Source organism: Thamnophis sirtalis, unplaced genomic scaffold (assembly GCF_051295495.1).
Source record: "Thamnophis sirtalis isolate CommonGarterSnake01/CBP01778 unplaced genomic scaffold, rThaSir2_p1.2 scaffold_1, whole genome shotgun sequence".
NCBI classification, from domain to species: Eukaryota; Metazoa; Chordata; class Lepidosauria; order Squamata; family Natricidae; genus Thamnophis; species Thamnophis sirtalis.
In genome coordinates this window covers 19401338-19423845 of record NW_028261381.1, presented here as the reverse complement: position 1 = coordinate 19423845, position 22508 = coordinate 19401338, and the positions used below count along the sequence as shown (strand labels likewise).

The window sequence follows — 22508 nt, the reverse complement described above, 5'->3', positions numbered from 1 at the left end:
TGCCCCAAAATGGAAACCACATCTTTTTATCCAAATTAGTTTGTCCAGCTTGTTAATAGTTTGCCAACATTACAGCAGAGAAAAAAGAATAAATAGTAGCTAATTTACATGGACCCTAACCACATGTTTGCTAAAAGGACCAGACATGACATTAAAGGAAGTGCTAGTGAAAAGGGAGAGGCATTCACTCTTTCAAAAGAAATATTACCTTAGCATTTAGGACGGAGAAACTGTATATTTCTTCCCATTTTTATAACTTTTCTACAGAACATTAAATATTTTAATTATTAATGATTTTATTTATTGAGCTGCCCATCTCAACAAATGACTTTAGGTAGTGAAGAGTGTTAAAAAAAAAGATACATTTAAAAACATGAAAATACACAGTAGTCAAGTAAACCACGACAACCACCAACAAAGCCAAGAGACAGGTCCCTTCACACACTCAAAGTCCAGGGCAAAGCAAAGGACCATGTTTCTAGATCTTCTGAACAGCCAGCTGTTCTGACCTAGGCTTCCCCAGCAGCTGCAGTTCTTGTCCCAATAAACCCTTTTATTTAATTTACAGTGAATTCCTCTCCAGCAAAGTCTTTCCTCTCCCACAGTCTTTCAAGATAGTTCACAGCTACCAACTTTTATCAGGCTTGGAGAGTGGCCAGGCCAGGGGTGGGTTTCAACCGGTTTGCGGCGGTCCCCGCAAACCGGTTGGTCAGAGAACCCGGAAGTAAGTAACTTCCGGGAATGGCGAAGGGCTCACCCGCCCACCCGTGCTCCTTACCGGTCTTTGAAGGCTTCTGCGCTTCCATGCAGGCGCATGGCACATACGGCACCTGCGCGATTCTCCACGAGCAGCTGAATGGCACATACAGCGCCTGCGTGAGTCTCTGCAAGCAGCTGGAGCATCGCGCAGGCGCTAAGATGCATGCGTGAACTGCACGCGTGAACGAGGACACCGCCGGCCCCGTTCCAAACGAACCGGTTGGAACGGGATTAGCAACCCACCCCTGGGCCAGGCCGATATCTTTCAGACGCCGCAATACTTGGCAAGAATGCAGGAATGAACTAATTGTCTCCTGCAAACACACCTCCCCTTTTGCTCCTCTTTTATTCACTATGGGAGGGACCAATTAGCTCCAATTACCTCCACTAGACCGATTAGATCCCACAGATTAGGCCTCCTCCGAATTCCATCCGCCGGCCAATGTCGACTGGCGACTACTCGGAGGAGAGCCTTCTCTGTGGCTGCTCCGACCCTCTGGAACGAACTCCCCATGGAGATTCGAACCCTCACCACCCTCCAGGCCTTCCGCAAAGCCCTTAAAACCTGGCTGTTCCGACAGGCCTGGGGCTAAAGAACTGTTGCCCCCGCCTCGAATTGGTATGACTGTTGTGTTTTAATTATGCACTGTTTTTTATGTCTTTACATTCTTGTTTGTATCCCCCTTCCCTGGTTGAGTTGTGAGCCGCCCCGAGTCCCCTTCGGGGAAAAGGGCGGCATATAAATAAAATCAACATCAACAACAACATCAACAACACCATTCACCGTCCACCTGTGGCCTTACTCCCAAGTTGATCCATGTTCCTTAGCTATTCCCTTCGTCTGGCAACTCTGCATATGCACACACTGGGAACAGGCTCCAATTGTTTGTCTGCCTCACTGATGTCTGACTCCGAAGGCAGCTGATAATTGTCAGACAGCCCTGGCTCCATCCCTGCCTCTGATGCAGAGCCCTCGTCAGAGCCTTCACCAGACTCCAGGACTGACCCATGTTCCTCCCCAACATCCTCACTGTCCGAATCTACTGCCAGTTCACCAGCATGGTTGACAAATGGTTGGTAATCTTCAGAGAGATTGTTTCAGAGGGTAGGCACTATGGCAAAACAAGGCTCATTTACTGGGTCCTACCAGCTGCCATTCCTTAGCTGACAAGACCCGGAACACACCCTTCTTGCTAAACCTGGAATAGTGCACATTTGACTGTGACTAGAATCTCCCAGTTCAGGAACAGGTACAACCAACACACAAGATGCTCTCTCTTGGAGGACACAAAGCCCTCCTAGCGAGGACTGCCACCTACTCTTTCAGCAAAACCTGTCAGACAAAGACAATCCCCCCCCCCCCCCCAGATTGGATGCCAGGTCTGCCTGAGGTAGTGCCATCTCATTCAGAGACAAACATGGAATATCCCTGGCACAAGAGGGCTAAATATCCAAAGCCATTCAGTCTTGCTTGGGTGGAGCGGAAATCTACTAATGCCTCATTCAGCATGGCCATCCAGCCTCCATTCTCTGGAACAGAATGTCCATTGCATCACCCAGGAAGCCTGGGGTGAAGATATAAAGCTAAATAAAGCTGTCAGCAAACTGATGAGACTTCACCCCAGACCATTAGATGACCTCACCCAGAGGCTTTCTGCTGATATTCTGAAAAAGAACTTTTAGAAAACAACTAAGAGTGGAAAATCTATGCAGAAAAGGATTCTTTCGCCTGAGTAATATTCTGTGATGCGTTTGTCTCGCATAGTCTCTTTAGATAATGTAAATTAATTAAACATTTAACCAAGGATTGCATTAATTATTATCAGTCAGGTATATGAAAATATAGATTTGATTACAAGTGTTTATCAAATCTGTTTACATGTGTGGCCATAAGTAAATGAAATTAATAGCACAATTGCTCTACAATCAATTATCTAGTTGTCTTACTCACCCAGATTCATAGCCTATACTTTTAAAACTCATGTCTATGAATCAATTAAATTATTTCAACAACCACTAAAGGCAGCTTCATAATCCATATGCTTTTTTCAGTTCGTACTACATCATTCATTATCTTCCTTAATCAGCACATCAATAGAGCCTTGAGTTTTTATCATTCCAATCCAGTAGTCTTCTACTAAAGTTTTCTTTCAATATTTTTCTCTAACTTTTTTTAATGATAAGCATAACGCCTCTCCTCGTTAACCTAAAATTTCTCAGATTTAACAGTCAGCTGCTTTGTTTTCATCAAGACCTTCTCAAACTTACTTTTTCCTTGTGAGATGTCATTTAAAGCACAGAGATCACTTATGGACTGACAAAGTTGATTATATTTTGTTTCTCTAGGAAAATCATAAAAATGAGATCCTTTATTTCCTTTCCAGTTCCCTGTACACATTATCTACGGTACTTATAGCTCATCAATTGCTTTTATACACTTCACATTAAATACTTTCACAACGTTAAGTGAAAATCTTAAGGAAAAAAGCAATAATTTATTTGTTTTCATGTATCAAATTTTATTATTATTATGGAAACTACAGCATGGAAGTTGGCTACCAAAATGAATAATTGCAAATTGCTTCGGCACCTCTACCAGGCTGATTCTTGTGGAAATTTCACTACGGAAGGTAAATTGTTGAAATACAACTGCCTTTCCCCTCACATTGTTTATTGATGATAAGCTGTCTTTAAAATCTTTTAAGTAAATCAATGCTTGCCTTCAGGCTCTGATGTACATTGACAGCTTTTCTTAATTATCTGTAAGTCAGCAAACTATTCAAGTGTACTCATAAATAAGAGAGAAGATAAAAATGTCTAAACTTTTAATAGCTTATTTAAGAATCATTATTATGTGTATATAGGATATTCCTACCCTACACCCCCATAGACCAACATTATGGTCAACATGGGGAAGTATGCCCATTTGCCCCATAAAGTTGGGAAACTCTGATTAACATTGTTTTATCATCTCTCTTCAAAAGTCTCAGAAGAATTTCAAAATTCCTGAGCTGTCTCTCAACAGCTTCAATGTATTTACATATCCATGGTGAATTTATTTCTGTAATTTATATAATAGTCCACCTCACAAAGCAAGGGACTTTATGTATGTATAATTAAACTAAAACAAGAGTACTTAAAAACATAATTGTTATTAATTATTAAAAACATTTTAAAACCATAAAAATAGAAATAAAACAAAGAAGTAGTATTAACAGTGGGAGTGTTAATAATAATGCCACGTCATTAGTTCAGCCATTCCCTTGGGTCACCAGCCTGCTGGCATAACTGGGTCTTGAGGATCTTCAGAAACTAAAGAGTGATGAGCCCATCTTTACCTTAAGGGGCACAGATTCTACAACATGATCCCCAGAGCAGAAAAGGCCCATTTGCTACCTGGGATCCAATTAATGTAGCCCCCTAGATGACAGGACCTGAAACATGCCCTCTCTATTGTTTCTGGTGGGTCGGGCAGATGAAATCTGGGAAAACTGATCCCTCAAATAACCTGGCCCCATACCATGTAGGGTTTTAAAGGTCAACATCAACATCTTGAATTGGATCCAAAAACAATCTGGTATCCATTGCATATCGCAAAGCAAAGATGTAACGTGTGTTTGCATAACTGCTTGTGCTGCTGCATTTTGCATGAGATGATGAAATTACTGGATACTCTTCAAGGACAGCCCCGGGTAAAGTACGCTGCAATAGTCCAACTGGGGAATGAGCAAGGCATGAGTGACCATGGATAATCTAGAAACAGAAGCAACTGGTGCACAATATGATAGCAGTTAGCAATAGCAATAGCAGTTAGACTTATATACCGCTTCATAGGGCTTTCAGCCCTCTCTAAGCGGTTTACAGAGTCAGCATATTGCCCCCAACAACAATCCGGGTCCTCATTTTACCCACCTCGGAAGGATGGAAGGCTGAGTCAACCCTGAGCCGGTGAGATTTGAACAGCCGAACTGCAGAACTGCAGTCAGCTGAAGTAGCCTGCAGTGCTGCATTTAACCACTGCGCCACCTCGGCTCCTATCCTCGGCAACAACAACTATGATGTTTAGTTCAGGAGCTCAAGGCAACATATATAATTCCTTTCTTATGACTTTTCCAAAGCTACCACCCTATTCTCTGTGGTAGCTTGAGCTAAGAGAAAGGGACTGGCCCACAGGCACCTTTGGGGAATGAGGGTGGACTTGCCAGTCTTCATTACATCATGCTACCCTTCAGAATAAGCAAGAATTTATCATATGCGATAGCATAGAATTTAGACTTATATACCGCTTCATAGTGCTTTACAGCCCTCTCTAAGACATTTACAGAATCAGCATATTGCCCCCAACAATCTGAGTCCTCATTTTACAGACCTTGGAAGGATGGAAGGCTGAATCAACCCTGAGTCAGTCAGGATTGAACTCCTGGCAGTGGGCAGAGTCAGCCTGCAATACTGCATTCTAACCACTGTGCCACATGTTTACCTACCACCCGTTTTCATCTTTTTTTTCCTTCCATAAAAAATGAGTTAAGCAGGAAAGAGAGATGCTAATAGGGTCAGGGCATTTGATCTGAAAATGTGTTTCTCAGACTAAAGTCATATATTATGCTATGCTATGAATGGAATGATCAACAACTGGTTGTTGATACTATACCCTCAATCACTTAGAAACCACAATGATTATATGTTATGTTAAACTAAGGGTGCAAGGTGCCATCGCACATGCATGCCATAGTTCAAAATTAAAAATGATGTTATGAAATGGTTGAAGTCTCACATGTTTGCCACATCTTACATGATTTCAGCATGTAATTACCCTGAATTCTTAATAGAATTTGCTATTCTCATTTGAAAGACTTGCACAGTGCTCAATAAGGTTTTCTTCTAAATAAATGTATGTTAAGATCTTAACAGATTAATCATCTACAACATTCTTTTATTCATTTATAATCTGAGGTCACCATCAAATAAGTTCTTTTTCCTCTTCTCCCAAAACATTCCTGACAGTTCTACTGGATTAAATATGACCAGAAGGGCTGACTAAATCTACTTCCGTCAAGAATCATCACATCAAAAACAGAACCATGCCAACATTTCCTCTAAAGGTCAGAGACATTTACACCAATGTCCAATCAAATTTGTATGCAAACCATATCTAAGCAAGGAACAACACTGACATAAGAAGGATGTAGCTGCCAACATTCATTATAATTATGAACTTAACAGACGTTTACAATTTAATTAGCCCTGTAGTGATCCAAGCATTTTAATGTATAAAATAAAGAGTGTGTTTAATATTTAAGTATTAGTGAATCTCAGGAACAAATATAAATGAATGAGTTTTGAATCCTGCCTTCCCTAAAAATCAGTATTATTGGACCGGATATTCTCAATAATGTAAAGTGCTAAGTTTCCCCAATTTATTTGCCTAATTAGGCACAGTCTAAAATGAGCATGCTCTCCTTAAAGACCTTTAAGTCTCGAAAAGGTCTTTTGCACTGGAGCAATTAACTTTGGAATAGTAATACTCCAATTCTGGTGAACATATATCTCTATAGTCATTGAGATGACATCAACTTGATGGCGCATAATCAATCAATCTATCAATCAATCAATCAATTGTATTCGAAAGAGAATACAGTATTGGTGCAGTTTCTTCAGGAAATATTAGCCTTATTTTTATTTGTTTATTTATCAAATTTATTTGCCACTCGTCTTACAGTTCAGGCAACTCTGAATGGCTTAGTATGCCCCTTGATTCCTTTCCTGGAAAGGAAAACACTACTGTCCCTTGTCGTGGGTTCTTCATCTTGTTTAATACATTATTTTGCTTTGCTCCTCAAGGGCAGAGTGGCTTTTGTCCCCATTGCTGCAAAACAGCTATGGTGAGATACTGATGAGATCAAGATGAATTTGGAGGGGGAAAACAAGGTTATCTCAGTTCATAAAGTTTTTCAAGATCCGCTTTCAAAGAACAACTGTCACAAATCTCTCCTTCCAAGAACAAATCCTAGATCTGAAGAGGAAGCCATGAGGCCTGGATGAAACAGACCAATCACAAAATGTTGTGTATATGGATGAGCACCTCATCTAGATAGCATGTTATACAGATAAAAGGTTTTAAATTCTCAGACTCTGAAATGCAAAGGAAAAGATGATTTCTAAAGTTCAATGCACAAAATGCAGGGATGTATGAAATGCCATGATAAATAGAGAAAATATATCAAAATGATAAAACGTATACTTCACAGAGATGAAAGCTTGTTTTCATTCATCATTCTTTAACTTTGGTTTAAAATCCACCAACCATCATTTTGAATTCGCATTAAGTTAAATATTTCCCCCCCCCCCAGACTAAATGGGTAGCCCAATTTTATAGCTCTTAGTAAAAATATAACTATAATGAGATTGTGTTTACTAATAGGCAATGTTAAATATATTTAAAAATATATTAAATCCGTATTGTAACAGTAACAGCCAAATACTTGCCCTACAAACATTAAAATTTGCACCTGATACATTTTATATTTAATAAAGTAATTAAAAGTAGTTGAAATTAAACTTTGGTTTTATAAATGTTTTTTAATTCACTGAGAGTGGAGGCATCCATTTAATAAGAATCAGGAGATATAGAGAAAAAAAAACCCCTCGCAGATATGCACCCTGATCTTATTACCTGGCATGACCTCCTTGAAAGGGAAGAAAACAGCAATGCTATTGGAATGTAGGCATTTTCTAGAAGCTTATTTAAACAAACAAGGTGAACTAGGATGCCAGTTTAGGTAGAAATATAAGTAATCAAACTAAGGAAATCCTGTCAGAATGACAATCCTTGAGACTGCAAAATTTTATTTCAATAAGTAATCTAGCATTTCCAAAGCATTGGGGAAAATATTTCCAATCATAGCATATAAAATGAAAGTTAAAAGAAATATTTCACAGATTTGGGTTCTTCAGTTTTTCAGGAACAAACCAGAAAAAGCTTTCAGAAGAAAATAAGAAAAACAAAAGCATGGACGCAGACACATGTGCATATATTATGTCCCATTTTGCCTTTCATATCCTCAGTCCTGAGAATGCATCCATCTCAGTACAATTTACTTTGTGTCATCTTAGAAATGAAGAGAATGCCAGGGGCTTCTCATTTCTTGGGCTAAGGGCTTTGTCTTCTATAAGCTAACCAAGTAAGGGCAGGTGCTGAAAGCAACAGAATAAAAGTGCTCCTATGTTTCAATGTACACTATTTTAATAACATAAAAAATGATTATTTTATCAATTACATTTTTGATATCTATGTACTACTAAAACTCTCATATGCCTATTTGATACTTTGAACCTTCAAGTGGATGAAATGGTGCATTATAGAGCAACAATTTTTGAATCAACGTACTTCAATAGGGATAACTTAAACAATGCCTCCAAAATCTGGGATCTTAATTCCCATTGGAGTGAAATTCGGCAGAGCTGCGGCCGCTTCAGAACTGCCAGGCTTTCTGACTACACTTCCCAGAAATCTGTAAATTACATGGCCCATTGAAAGATGGAAAAGGGTTATTCCCGCCCTCCTTCCCACTTCCCTCTAACTCTTGCACCCAATTGGCTGGTGGCAAGGACCAATGGGCAAGCAATCATTGACTGCTTTGAAACTGAGTGGAAATTTAAAATCTCTTAAGGGCAGTGGCCAGGGAGGGAAGTATGAGGGAGCAATTCAGCTGCCGGTCAGCAAGATAGGCCTGGCCGGGGAACACTGGCAATCAATAGGTGAGCTCTCTTGCTCTGTAGAGGGAGGAGGCTTTGGGGACATGCCAGGATGGGGAGCAAGGGGTGCGGTTTTCCTTGCAGTCTGCAGCTCCTTTGGTTCCTTCTCCCCACAACAAAGTGGCAGGCATTTCCATGGGTCAGAGAGGAGGAGGGGGTGGAGGGTTCATTGGGGCTCTCTTGAGGTGGTGAGAAGAGAAACGGTGCTATCCTATATTATATGGAAAGAAGAATGATCCAACAAGACTGTCTAGTTACAGTACTAAACATGGCATTTACATTTTTTCATACACAGAATATAGAATCTGGACCGCATAATGTTGCCCCTAGGGGAAACTACGCTAGGATTTTTTTTAGGATTTTATTTATGATTTATAGGCTGCCCTTTTCCCTGAGGGGACTCAGGGCGGCTTACAATACATGGGAAGGGGGGTGCAAAACAAAAACACAAGACAGTGCATAAATAGTTAGATTCTGCCCCTAAAACTGATGCTGAAGATTGAACCTTCTTACAAATCAGAGGTGGGTTCCTACCGGTTCGGACTGGTTCGGCCAAGTAGGTAATAACTTGGCCTGTCACACCCCCGAACCGGTTCTCTCAGCAGTGCCATATGCGGCACCATCTTGTTTTTTGCTTCTGCGCAGCTTTTTTTTAGTACTGCGCATGCACGCATCAAGCACGTACATGCGTGCTACTGAGCAAACCGGCAGTAGCAGCAGTCAAAACCCACCCCTATTACAAATCATAATTCATTAACTGTGAATCCCAAAACACACATGAGGATTATCTCCATGCAGAGTTTTAAATTTTTGCTGCGCTATGTAAGACCTATTATTTTACTTGTTGAGCCACTAGGAATGCCAGTGTCCTTACTAGGGATCTAAATTAGGATAGCAACCTCTTTGAGACCACACCCTAAGATGTTCAAATGCCACTTTTTGCTTGTCCAGTGAGATACCCATTTCTGATTTTAACATCACATATTTAACTATATTGGAGATCACTCTGAATCCATTATCTGAACCCAGAATAAGAACAAAAGGCAATATATAAGTCACAGTTGCAAATTATAGCAGCTAGGCAATATATGTGGATGTTATAACACCTAAAGTGAAAGATTTTCAGTAGTCGCCAATTTATTTATTTATTTTTATTTATTTTTATTTATTTTTATTTATTTGTCTTGTATGCCGCCCACTCCCGGAGGACTCCGGGCGGCTCACAAAAGACAAGGGAAAGGGGGAAAACGAGACAAAGACAACATATTAAAAACAAAACCAACATTCACAATTTCCGTGGAGGTAGATGCTTCTCAGCCCCCCCCCCCCAGCCTGCTGGAACAGCCAGGACTTGGTGGCTTTGCGGAAGGCCGGGAGGGTAGTAAGGTCTGGATCTCAACAGGGAGCTCGTTCCAGAGGGCCGGAGCTGCAACAGAGAAGGCTCTCCCCCGGGGAGTCGCCAGCCGACATTGGCTGGCAGATGGAATCCGGAGGAGACCTAACCTGTGCGATCTAATTGGTCTGAGAGAGATAATCGGCAGGAGGCGGTCTCTCAGGTACCCAGGTCCGATGCCATGTAGGGCTTTATAGGTAGCGACCAGCACCTTGAAGCGGATTTGGAGACTAATAGGTAGCCAGTGCAGCTCGCGGAGGAAAGGTGTAACGTGGGTGTACCTTGGTGCACCCACAATCGCTCGCGCGGCTGCATTCTGGACTAATTGGAGTCTTCGAACATTCTTCAAGGGCAGCCCCATGTTGAGCGCATTACAATAATTGCTTTCAAGCACAATTTAAGGTTAAATGTTAAACGCCCTATAAATGGTCTATATGAGGGATCACATATTCAGTTATGAAGAACTATATAAATGGACAATAGAAAGACTCTTCTGAAGTTGCTCCTACTCCCAGAAGCCCCTTTCTCCAGATTTCCTCAATTGTTTCTAGGCTGGAAGCAACTTTTTCAATTAGCAAAATTTTATGAAAAGAGGCATCATTTGCAAGTTGCAGTTAGATTTATCAGATGCAAGTTCCTTGGGAATTGCATTTGTTTCCTATTTTTTTCTGCCTTAAGAAGGAAAACAAGATGCATTTGTTTCACAGGTTTTAACCACCATTTAGTTTATTAACTACTTTTATTTCATTATTTTAATGTACTGTATGTTGTTAACCAACTTAAGGATTGTAAACAACAGAGTGTAAAGATAGAATATAAATAATTTTTCAATGCTTACTGAAGCACATACAAGTTTAAGTGCAAGCAGCTATTTATATTTTCATGTTGTTATCTAAAGATATATAGCTGTCAGGAATTGTTTTGGCCAACTAGCTTATAGCAAATCAATCTTATTGTTGTACGCTATGCAGAGTCTGGTAAAGTAGGTGGCCTATAAATTATGCAGTATGACTAAACAAATAAATACATTTCATGTGGCAGCAAAACAATTCATTTAGTAAAACTGACTATCAGTTTTTTAATGAGATTTTTGGATAAGATCATGCTTGTGGTATTTTAATATTTCTAATACTACAGGTGAAACTCGAAAAATTAGAATATTGTGCAAAAGTTCATTCATTTCAGTAATGCAACTTAAAAGGTGAAACTAATATATGATAAGACTCATTACATGCAAAGCAGGATAGTTCCGTGATTTGTCATAATTGTGATGATTATGGTGTACAGCTCATGAAAACCCCAAATCCACCATCTCAGAAAATTAGAATATTACATGCAATCAATAAAACAAGGATTGTACATAGAACAATATTGGACCTCTGAAAAGTATAAGCATGCATATGTATTCAGTACTTGGTTTGGGCCCCTTTTGCAGCAATTACTGCCTCAATGCGGTGTGACATGGAAGCTATCAGCCTGTGGCACTGCTGAGGTGTTATGGAAGACCAGGATGCTTCAATAGCGGCCTTCAGCTCTTCTGCATTGTTCGGCCTCATGTCTCTCATCTTTCTCTTGGCAATGCCCCAGAGATTCTCTAAGGGGTTCGGGTCAGGCGAGTTTGCTGGCCAATCAAGCACAGTAATCCCACAGTCATTGAACCAGGTTTTGGTGCTTTTGGCAGTGTGGGCAGCTGGAAAATGAAGTCAGCATCCCCATAAAGCTCGTCTGCGGAAGGAAGCATGAAGTGCTCCAAAATCTCCTGGTAGACAGCTGCGTTGACCCTGGTCTTAATGAAGCACAGTGGTCCAAAGTCCTGTTGTTCAGTGGTCCAAAGTCCTCTTTTCTGATGAGAGCAACTTTTGCCAAAAGTACCAAAACCTGGTTTAATGACTGTGGGATTACTGTGCTTGATTGACCTCTTCATTCTTCCTCCATACTCTGGGTCCTTGGTTTCCAAATGAGATGCAAAAGTTGCACAATATTCTAATTTTTCGAGTTTCACCTGTATTATTCAGACTGTGCAATACTTTGTATTCAATCTTCAAAAGGTGTTCAAGAACTAAGTATAGTTACCACACCTTCAAGTGATCAAACCTTTTCTCTCGATCACATGGGATGCTACAAAGGGTAATTAGAGGAAAAAGTGTGGTTGTTTTAAAGTATTGCAAGTGATACATTCATATTCCTGTGAACTCTAAAGTATCTTTCAGAGATAAAATCTGAAGCTCTGTACAGTCCCACTTTATATTTCATTTTAAATGTACTGTTTTGACATGTTATTTTGACATCTAAGGGTTTTGCAATCATTCTCTTTTTAATATTTATTTCACAAGGGAAAGAATTTCCCCTTAACTGCAAAACATTAACACGCCAGGTATAATTGACTTAAAAAAAATTATAAGCAATTTCATAAATTAAGAAACAGTCCTCATTATATTTAGAAGATATATTGTACAAGTGCAATTTCCTCCTATCAGGAAGTTGCATGAACACATTTCTTTAGTTGTAAATCTGATTTCTCAGACTTTAAACAGACAAGTCAATTTGTTCAACTAGGCAGCAAACGTGGATAGTTCAATTCCTTAAAATGCACACACATACACATCTGTAATTACTAGCAGTTCTGCGAACATTGCTAAACTGGCACATAAATATCAAAGGTTAATTTCTAGCACCACTCGTTAAAAAAAAACACTAAGCAGCAGAACTGGAAAAAATCTTACATCCAAGAAGCAGAAAAGGCACTGCAGAATAGACTTCCCCCATTGGGTAATCTTAAAATGTACTAGATTACATGCTGAGTAAGGATGAAGAGCATCAGGCTGGTCTCATACATCCGATTATGGTTCGCTGAATCAATCACACTTGGCAAACTTCCTATATAGAACACCGCAACAAACAAGCAAATCACCACATCACTAAGCACAATATACAAACCGAACTGTAACTTCTATGATTAGCTGAATGGGGGTCTTGGGATCTACAAAACAAATTCAAATTAGAATACCTGCCAGTGGGGGGATGGAATTTTTCCTCCTAATTAAAAGTGTAATATGATTGTTTGCTTATTTGAAAACATCTGATGCCCTCCCTAGGGTGCTCCACTGCACACTGGGTTGCTGAAACGAAGACAGTGTCTACTTTTAAGTGGAATTTTCTCCGCCTCTACAAAGCTTAGCTTTTCTAACTGCTTTTATTGGCCCAGTTAACCGTAACAATGATATATAGACGTTTAGGGGAAAAACTTTTTTTTATTCCCATACAAATGCAAAGGACTTTGTCAGCGTACATCTCACCAGATATCTTGCTATTTTTAAACTCCTAAGAATGGCCGTGCAAAATTTAGCTGATTTATAACTTAATTCCCATAACCCTGCTTGAATCACAATATACTTTATGATGGTAAAGTGTATCCATTTAGAATGGATTAGATCTGTATACAAGAAAGCAGTTTTACCATATTTCTTCTCAAGGATAGAACATACAAGAGCTGTCTCTGGCTTTAGGTACCAGTCTGAAAATACATCTACTGCAAAGAAATCTACATATTCATTCCCGATTTGGCAAGTGAAAAATAAAATTACAGTCAATAAACTCACCTGTAGTGTGCTAAACCCAATAAAGGAATGTCACTATATTTTAATAGTCACAGAATTACCCCTATCAGTCCCTCAAATCCCTACAAACTGAATCAATCACAAATTGTCACGTTTTCCCCTCAGATTCATACACTGTTTAAACAAAGGATTTTAATACTTGTAAGTGACAAGGACTTGTGAAACAACAATGATAACAACCTGATCTGCATTGTATTATAGTATTCGAATTAATAATTTTATTTTAAACAATCTTGAAAAATAAGGCAGAATTGCTGATCTTGATAGCTATCGCCTTCTCTGTAAGTTGATTGCTTTTCATGGCTTCATAAATTAATCTTTTCAAAAAGAAAGCATGTTCTATAAAACTACCCTAATCCTGTTCATTTCCCTTTAGCCAAGTAATTTCTGTGACAGATTTAGTTGCTGGTTGTTTGTTTTTTTGCAATCTTATAAAAACCGCAAAACAAAGAAAAAACAAAAGGAAGGGAAAACCCAACTCTGTGTTCTAAAGAGAGACCTTAATGCTTACCTTAGTTATAAGATTATAGACCATGATAAGCAATTAGGCATTAGATGTGGAACTACGTATCTAACATAAATAATGCCTTCATTTCACCACCGTGCTTTTGTGAGGTTTGGTGCTAAGAGGCGTCAGGCAAGCGATAAGCCTGAACAAATCCTACTCCCTATCACCACTGCTTAGCTCTTAATTACAGTTGAGGAGACAGTTTGCAATTTGATTCCAGAAAGAGAACAGCCTCCCTGATGACATCACGAGACCAAATATAACCTAAAGGCTGCACAGTTGAACATTTTAATATTGTTTCTAAAAAAAAAAAAAAATCAAAGCAGCTAGAACGTCTCCTCCTCCTTCCTTTTGCTTTGCTAGTAAGCAAGCACCTTCTGGGTAAAAGCGGTGGCAATGCTTTTGGAAGGTTGCAATTGCAGGTTTTAGTTTTGGAATTATTTTAAAGGCTCCAAACAAGCATTGAAATTACAGTTTACGGTTGAGTGAACATCTCCATATAGGAACCCCAACCCATTCAGTTTATATTGACATCTGACAATTCTACATTTCCTGGCAATGGAAATACAGCAAGTCTTGAATATTTAGAAAGGAGGTTGAATCATAACTCAGGGGCTAGGCCAGAGAATAGCTTCTTCTCCGGATTTTGTACAGGTAGTCCTCAACTTACAACAATTTGCTTAGTGACCGTTCAAAGTTACAACAGCACTGGAAAAAAAGTGACTTATGACTGTTTTTCACACTTACAACTGTTGTGGCATCCCCAAAATTTGGTTGCTTGTCAACTGGTTCATATTTATGATGTTTGCAAAGTCCTGGGGTCGTGTGATGCCCTTTTGCAACCTTCCTGCAAGCAAAGTCAATGGTGAAGCCAGGTTCAATTTACAACCGTGTTACTAACTTAAAAAGGGCAGTGATTCACTTAACAACTGTGGCAAAAAAGGTCGTAAAATGGGTGAAAACTCACTTAACAAATGTCTCACTTAGCAACATAAATTTTGGCTCAGGTGTGGTCATAAATTGAAGACTACCAGTATTCTGTTTTGATCATGCATATTTGGTGGTGTGTGTATGTAATGAGTATGAAAACACTGCCTGTACTTGAAGTACTCCGATTCTTACGTTAAGAAGAGAGACTGGGTTATGGCCCAGTCTCCAAATTATTTATTCTGATCAACATTTTAAGGCAACCTAATAAAATCTAGGTTACCCTAATCTATACCATTCTGCCCATTTATTTATGCAATCCTTAAGGTGACCAGATTTTCAGATTGGTAAAGAGGGACACCATTGACCGGGGGCAGGGGGGGCGGGGGCTTGATTAAAAATTTTATATTTTGTCAAAAGGTCACACAAGGGATTACATGACCCCAGGACACTGAAACCATCATAAATACGAATCTGTTGCCAAACATCAAAATTTTGATCACGTGACCATGAGGATGCTGCAACGGTCGCTAAGTGTGAAAAATGGTCGATAAGTGTGAAAAATGCTGGCGAAGCAGCAGTCCGGGGCGGGGGAGGGGCTGAGCTTGGACAGCCTCGGAGGCAGCCTGCCAGCTCCGAGAGAGAGAGAGGGAGAAAGAGAGAGGGGGGAGGGAGGGGATGCTCAAAGCAACAGAAGAAGAAAAAATCCGTGAGGGACTTTACTCCACATGGAGTAAAGTCTTCTCCTCCTTCAGCCATTGGCAACAGCTCCTAGGGACGCGCTCGGCTCAAAGAAGAATATACGCTCCCAGTTGCTAGGAGAGCCTTGGCGGCTGGAGGCTTTTTCGTAACTTAAAAATAATCAGGACTTTTTAAAAAAAACATGGAACTCGGGACAAATTGTTCGAAAGCGGGACGTCTGGTCACCTTAGCAATCCTGCATCATCATCATTACATACATTATGAAGGCATGGTTAAGGTCTCCCTAAAAGAAATCTAGTAGGTGCCGCCATATAATTTTCCTGGGAACTATATGGAAAAGATTTGCTACTGCCTTCTTTTTCAATTTCTCCATCTAGGCCAGGAGTACCCAACCCCTGGGCTGCAGCCCACTACCAGGCTGTGGCCTATTCGGAACACCGGACAGCCACTCACATGGCCTAGTTCCCCTAACCCAGACAGGCCACCAAGCCACAAAGGTTGGGGACCACTGATCCAGGCTACAAATTTAGCATGTCTTGCTGATCTTCCTTCCAATTATCTGAACCTTCTTAACATTTTGAGACAGCCAAGTTGACCAAGACCGATGAACAGCTGTAAATAAGATATAAGTCCTGTTAACAGAGAAAGAGAGGAACTGTGTAAGTTAAATGCCTCATCAGTTCTTTTTCCTTATTTAGATGCTCTTTCTGTGCAGGCAGAATGGAGAATGACCAAAAGGCAAGAAGAAGAATGGGAATGCTGAATTAGAAGAATTCATAATGTTGCAGAAACTATAATAAAACAGCCTAATCCAGTATGGATTTTTATGCACAGTAGAATAGAGAAAACCTTCCTTGCATTCCACTATTTTTAAAGAGTGCTTAATATTAAATTGAGAGAGAGAGAGAGAGAGAGAGAGAGAGAGAGAGAGAGAGAGAGAGAGAGAGAGAGAGAGAGAGAGAATGAGAATGAATAAACATTACTAGAGCTGTAAAGTTACGAAGAATTCATTAGAGTCAATCCAATTGCTACATTATCAGAGAGAACAAATTAGTTTGAAGTCAGGACAAAGAAGTGAAAAATTACCTGCGAAGAAGCAATGAAGAAAAACAAGAGGCTGTTTCACAGCATCAAAACAATGTAAATGTCTGTTGAAGCAAGTATTATTTGCAACACAGTGATCTCACTTTGAAGCTAATTTCAGAAAACATTTGGTGCAGTCTTACTCTCTGGGTTATGAATAAATGAAAGCAGCAGGTCCTAGTTCCCACTTATCAAGAGTGCTAGGGCAGATGCCACTGGGCCAGTCTCTCTCACCTCAATCCGTTTCCCAAGTTTGCTGCTGGGAGAATAAAGGGAGGGGTAATCCGGCATACACAAGTCTCAATTTCTGGAAGAAATACTCTAAAATAAGGAGAGATGTATTCTAAGAAGTCTTCCAAATAATTGGCTGCTTATTGTATTTAGCCTACCCCACCCCTTTTCCTGGCCATGGTCTATTCTGAAAAAATTGCTTGAGAATCTGGTTCATATTCCCAATGTAGCCAATTTTTACAAAACACAAAGTTGTAATTTTCCCATGAATTCTGCCTATTCTTTAATCATACCTTCCTAGTTGCATGAGCTGATACAGAGAATTGTCAGAGGTTATGAAATCAATGAGGTTTCCTTTATTTATCTGTAGTAAGCAAAGGACAACTCTAGAATTATCAGGGAATTATTTAGCTCTGAACCAACATCAAGAGACACTAAAACAATTCTAGGAGAGACTGAACAAATGAAAAACTGCTCTACAGGAAAATGTATCTTAACACTAAATTATCATCAGCTACAATTTGTGTCATATTCTGACAGAATACATTACTATTGAATACATGTTGGATACTTATTTTGCTGACATTCTGATTCTTCACCATTGCCTGACACAATCAGAGTACTTGTTCAAAGTTGTAAATTTTGGGGAGGGAGAGGATTTGAGGTTACCCACAATACTCCAGACAGCTGCTTCTTGTGAAAAGACTTCAAGATAGTAGTTTCTAGCAGATTTAGAGCTCTGGGAGGCAATGAAGTAACCATTTTGTTCAAACCCCCTTCAGGACCTTTGAAAAGACACTAAGTTTACATACTTCCTTGATAATCAGCTATTAGTGATCTTTGGATTGACAAATTTGACAGTATCAGGTGAGTTTTCTTCAATCCTTAGCACAAGAACATTTTAACTTACACATTTAATAATTTTAAAAAAAATATTTTGCTTTGGAATAAACAGCAACATGTTACCACCAAACTGCTAGTACAGATAAATTGCAAATAAGATGTTGGAATTAATTATAAGGAATCATTTCCATGGGAAAATGTTTTTGTTCTGAATTTTTTTTAAAAAACCTTAAGATTGTAAAAATTGGACACTGGAGGAAACTAAAAATTATAATTAAAAGAGAAGGACACATAAATTCAACCTACAATTAGAAAATGAAGCAAAATATTCTAAGAGGCATATTGAAGGATATTATTGAAATTAATTTTAACAGCATCAACACTTTACGTCTATAGAGAGACTATGTCCAAAAGATATAATAAAATAGGAACAAGTTTCACTGGACAAGCATGGTTACTTTGGACATACAAAAGAAACTGGCTGATGTTTTAATAATTAACATGGCTATATAAACAATAAGCCAAGAAAATGATCTGGGTAATTTTCCTTTGCTGAATTTACAAAAGAGACTTGTTAAATTGTTAAAAAAAGAAAGAAGATGAAAAGAAATCAAGTTTTAAGACATTATTTGAATGAACTAAGGATTAAGATTTCAAAGGAAGAAATATAAATTTGGTTTATTTGATCAAAATTAAATTAGGATATATAAATTCTGGTAATAATGGAATTTACTGACATTAGAGCTGAAATGATGGTGCTTTATGGATTTGTTTATAGATAAAGATGGGAAGAAGAGATCATATGTTGTATGAGGAGGTAATATATTACTAACATTATTAATAATTGTGATGAAGGTAGAAAGTTGCTTATTTGTATATTTCTTTTCTTTCTTTTTACTATATTTTTATTTTATTTTCTATTTTGTTTTTTATTTTCTGGACCTTCTATTTTTATTCTTTTTTAGTTTTATTTTTTCTTTAATAAAATTGTTATCTAAAGAAATAACATAAAAATTAAGCATTCAGAAAATGAATTGGCACAAAATTAGATAGATAGATAGATAGATAGATAGATAGATAGATAGATAGATAGATAGATAGATAGATAGATAGATAGATAGATAGGAGGGCGGGAGGAATATTGATAATACACTTTCACAAAGCTTATGGATCCAAAATTCCAAGGAAATCAATATGCCTTTCCTTTAGAAGAAAACCGAAAACTAGCTTCTCATGGGAAGTGAAGGGGAATCGTTTCACTGGGATCCACCATTTAAGTCACCATTAGTTAATTGGGCTATTCCTCTATTAGTGGAGCTAAGGAAAGCTGAGATTCTTAGGCAGAAGCAGCAACTCTAGGCAGTTTTGAGTTCTAGGAGGAAGATGTGGCCTGAAGTAGAATTATATATCTCCTTTAACCTATTTGGAACATTTTCTTTTATCTTATATTCCTCTAGCAATCAAGGGCAATAAGGGTTTATTTATTTATTTTGTTCCCATAATTGTCAACTTTCATCTCCCATAAACTTGTGGTTTTTAATTTTTCATTATGGCTGTCATCTAAAGTGAAGAACTCTTACTTGAGTATTCCTCCTTTTATGCATTGCTCAGCTTTATGCCTTGGTGCCAGAAATTCCATTTTCATAAATCAATCTTTAAACTGGCCTATGTGTACCAAAACAATAATTTGAATCAAAGAAGCCCAATTTATTTATTAAAGATTATGTAAGAGATAGGAAAATTCAACTATTTCTATTAGGAGCAATATTTTTATTATGCAATTCAGCATTATAATTATATAGAGATATATATTAACTTAGCTTCACTCTCAAAGCAGAGGAATAAAGAAGCACAGCACTCACTCGTGCACCTACCCTCATTCAGATATCAAGCAAATGCAGAAAAATCCAGCTACACTAATAGCAGAGTAATATGTTCATTTGATATATTTTTTTACTTCATTTATATACCACATATTTCTAGTCTACAAGGTGGCTTCATGCAATTGGTTGAATCCAACAAATCAAACTCAGTAGCAAGAATAAAACCAGCCAGAATAAGAGGGTATCATAAAACATTATAATATCACAAGCTATCACAAAAATCCACATATCAAAAAAATACATTGAAGAACAATCAAAATAAACATCTCCTATGAGGAATGAATACTCAACAGCAACTGAAAAGACGAGAATAAAGTCATTGTGGGAGAGACCTCTGGACAGCAGGACTTATTTATGATTTGGACGTGAAAAAGCCTTGTTTTATAGCATGAAACACAACTTCATCCTTGCTTATTATTGACTGTTTTCAGGAGGTCTGTCCCTCTAGGGCAGTGATGGCTAACCTTTTCTGGACCCTAAGTGCAAGCCCAACCCCTCCAAATGCAATGCGTATGCAGCCGCCACACATGCGTGCCCCGTGCATGCTTGGCAGAAACCCAAGAGACCAGCTGGTTGGTGGGAGGCGCGCACGCATGCGTGGCAGAGCAGAACTGGGACGATGGCTCATGTGCTCACAGAGGCCATAGGTTCGCCATCACGGCTCGAGGACAGTGTTTCCCAATCTCAGCAACTTTAAGGTGTGTGCACTTATTACTAGCTAGCATGAGAGTCCACAAATCTTAAAAGTTGCTGAGGTTGGGAAACATTGCCCTAGGGGTGTGATGATGAACCTATGTCATGTGTGCCGGAAGTGGCACACAAGGCCAAGTCACCTGGCACGCATGGCGTTGCCCGTTCTGGGTTTCTGGTGCGCATGTGTGCATGACGATCAGCTGGCCTTTGTGTGTGTGGCATTTGTGCCAGCCAGCTGATTGTCGCATGAATGTACGTGCCGGAAACCGGAATTCGTTTTCCAGCACACGCATGCCCCCTGGGCAGCTCCTCTTCCGGGTTGCGAGCCCACCAAGAGCACATGCGTGCTCCCTTTTCAGCACACGATGCTAAAAAGGTTCGCCCTAGGATTTGACAGACAGAATGGCAGTGGGGAGAATGGGAAAGGCACAAAGTGCTTTTGCATGCTGTGCAACAGGAAGGAAATTAAAATAATTAAGTCCTTGTTTCTGACACTGATGTGTTGTAGGTATGAAATGAAATGATGATTTCTTATATTCATCAACACTTCAAAATATTTAATCTACGCAGCAAATCTTAATTTAAAAAAAAAAACACTTTTAGCTGCTATCCCAACCTGTTGTTGCATTAGACAAACATGATTTTTTTAACTGCAAGAATTATGAAAAGATCAATAGAATAAAGTAGTATTTAAGAACACATTCATGATATGGGTCTGTAACAACACTATCAACTTGACCTGTCTGGCAAGTAACAACTATTTAAAACTAATCCTTCGTATGACATATATCATAGCATAATGAAACAGCAAATTGTAATATTTAAGAATTAACACCTATTCCTACTTACACCACGAACAGTGTATCAGAGGAGGGGAGCCTTCATGCCAGAAATGACCCCTTATGCCGACTGTGACCAGCATTGTTCTCTCACAGCATATGACAAAAACCTCTGGCAACTCCAGTTTTCAAACAGAATTGTTGTTTGGGTTAATAATGAAGTTTGCCGGACAAGAACAGTCCCCAGACTTCAGAGAATTAACCCACCCACCCCCCCGCACCTTTAACAAGTGGACCCTTTTGTCTGCTAAAAAGGCAGATTATGATGATATGTTTGGAAAAGAGGAAGCATAGATCTACTCCCATCAATTCTGTGGCAGCAAACTCTTATCCTCTGGAGCCCAGATTCTTGCAAAATGCCACTGTACAATGTCAAATATAGTGTTGATCTGCCTGAAGGATGGAATTAACAACAATTTACAGAAAACCTTTAACTACCATTAGTGTTTCTACCTTTTTTATTCTTGAGAAGAAGGATCGTTGCCTACTTGCAGCCTGTGATTTCTAGCTCCCAAACTGTTATTAGTGGGGATTACTACATTCTTTCCCTCCTTTCTGAACTTCTGGAAAGGTTGCAGAAAGTATTCATTGTTACCAAACTAGACCACCGAGAGGATATGATCCACATGAAAAAGAGTATGAACATTGAACTCCCTTTGATTCTTGTTATGGAAAGTAATGCCATAGGGGATTGGTATGCTGCCCCTAGTATTCGGGTGCTGTATGAACTATAGTTTTTTAAAACTAAATTTAGCTATATACTTTTCATGGACAGAAATCTGATATTAGGCTATTGCACATAAGAAGCTGAACATTGATGCAATTCAAAATGGTATCCAATTTGCCAAGAGGTAAGAAGTGGAATTAAACTGCAGATGATCTTGCTGATTTCATAGCAAACTATCCTATCATGCCTTGCTCTATGTAGTTAATACTTGTAAGTAGTTAATACTTGTAAGCGGGGCTTGACGTTGCAACGACACGACATGCAATCTTGGGTCTCTAGGATTGTTGTCGATATCTGTTTCTGGATGGTCCTTATGGACCTAAACTGTTCTGAAGGAACAGTGATAGAGAAGAGCATGTCCTGCTGATCTCAGAGGCATCGCAAAGCCCCTGATTGATCCAGGAGAAAGCTCCTTTTTCGGCTACAAGAGAAGCAACCAAAATGGCTGCCAAAGGTTGGTACAAGGCTCTGAAACAGAACCTGTGCAGGAGTGTGTCAAATTAGTGAGAAAAAAAAATATTATTAGAGAAGGGAAAACCCAAAAGAAT

The 22508-nt window shown here is 39.1% G+C and overlaps 1 protein-coding gene across 4 annotated transcripts in view; it reads right to left on the bottom strand.

Annotated features, from left to right (window-relative positions):
• The window catches only part of ZNF385B (zinc finger protein 385B), a 234601-nt gene that overhangs the window by 85811 nt on the left and 126282 nt on the right, over positions 1 to 22508 (bottom strand). The window contains exon 1 of one of the 4 annotated variants that reach the window (XM_087708373.1): positions 14780 to 14799. The exons of the other annotated variants lie outside the window; for them this stretch is intronic. The gene's annotated coding sequence lies outside the window, so the exon portion shown is untranslated. Of the gene's footprint in view, positions 1 to 14779; positions 14800 to 22508 lie in introns of those variants that run through there. 4 annotated transcript variants of the gene reach the window in all.